At 39.5% G+C, this 1,476-nt stretch overlaps 1 protein-coding gene across 1 annotated transcript in view; it reads right to left on the bottom strand.

The window, feature by feature from the left end:
- Positions 1-1,476, bottom strand: part of LOC101862173 — a gene marked incomplete in the record, with an annotated part of 25,062 nt that overhangs the window by 20,558 nt on the left and 3,028 nt on the right.

Below are 1,476 nucleotides of genomic sequence, written 5' to 3'. Positions count from 1 at the left end.
TTATTATTATTATCATTATGATAATGATAATCTATATAGACCTAGCATCTATTCCTGACAAGGTTCTTAGCACTGTATCTTGCAGAATTATCCTTTGATACAACTAACCAATATTTGTTACCACTCCACCTCTCTCCAACTAACTGGAAAAAAGAGGGAGATGAAAATGTGGGATGGGGGGGGGGCAGTAGAAGCAAAACTTTGACCTACCCCAGTTGTCTCGTTCCTTACATTTGGTGGTTTATGTTAGAAAAAGTGTTTGGGGCAAAAAGTGTGTCTGTGAGAGTTGAGGGTGGGTACCTCGGTACATTGGTGACGCACGGTTCCTATAGATACATGTAAAAAGCATACTGTCCTGATAACTACTGCAGTGCAGTTAAGTCTTGGCCTTTCACCTGCAGATAATCTCATTGTTTTCTGAAGCACCACTCGTGTGCACAGAAGTTTTCCCCCTCTTCACGAAGTTAGATGGCAAAACAAGGGCATGTTTTAGAGCAGTAAAAGACGCGTATTTTCTAATCCCCCTGCGAAAGATAAATATTTTTTTTTCTTTTCTCCTTTAGAAACTTTTGATTCCAAAAGTGAAATCCAATGTGAGAACGTATGGTCTGTATAGAAAGACGTGTGCAAAAGAGAATCGAGACGGATATACATGTAGTTTAAAACACGAAACATGGTTAATAGAAAAGGACAATCACTACAGTGACTGGTAACTACCTGTATTTCGATTTAAATGAAATGGTATACGTTCAATGCTGCTATCAGCACTGTTACGTTCTTTAACAGGCGGGACCTCCGAGTTTAACGTCCATTTCTGAAAGGACCGAGCCAAGAGGGAAATTCGTAAAAAGTGCCTTTCCCAAAAACACAACGCGGACCGAGCTGAGGCTCAAACCCCTGAACCCGCCATCTCACAATTACGAGTCCATTAGCCTACATATTTATTCGGATTCAATGCCCCTTACAATAAAGTTGGGTTTATAAAACATGTGGGGCCTCCGAATCTAGATTCCATCTCCGGTGGGACAGAATCATGTGGGTTGGTACTTGATACCTCAAAAACTTTTTTTTTTAAATAAATTAAAAAACGAGCTCAAGAACACTCAAAGCAGGTTCATATTATTGCAACAGTCCAAAATAAAACCTACTCAGCAGATGGGACAATCCGACTTGGATAAATTAACTTACGATAAATCGTCAAAATGCCGAAAAAAATAATAAAAGTGACAAACGGGGAGGACATTAACAGTCACGACCCTCTTCTGCATGACCAAACATGACGATACATGTGAAAAAGATATTTCACAAGTCCCTTTTGCTTTCTTTTGTTGAGAGGGGGAAAAAGAAAAATTTGAGAGCTTTAGAAGTTTAAGAGGCTACAAACTATTGCTTGTTTTTGTCAAAGGGGAGGGAATGACTCAAAAGGTTCGTGTGTTATTTCCCTTTAAAACATCATTCGGATGAAATAACCCCCCC

This window comes from Aplysia californica, unplaced genomic scaffold, assembly GCF_000002075.1.
Source record: "Aplysia californica isolate F4 #8 unplaced genomic scaffold, AplCal3.0 scaffold00098, whole genome shotgun sequence".
NCBI lineage: Eukaryota > Metazoa > Mollusca > Gastropoda > Aplysiida > Aplysiidae > Aplysia > Aplysia californica.
This window is presented reverse-complemented; position numbering and strand designations above follow the sequence as displayed.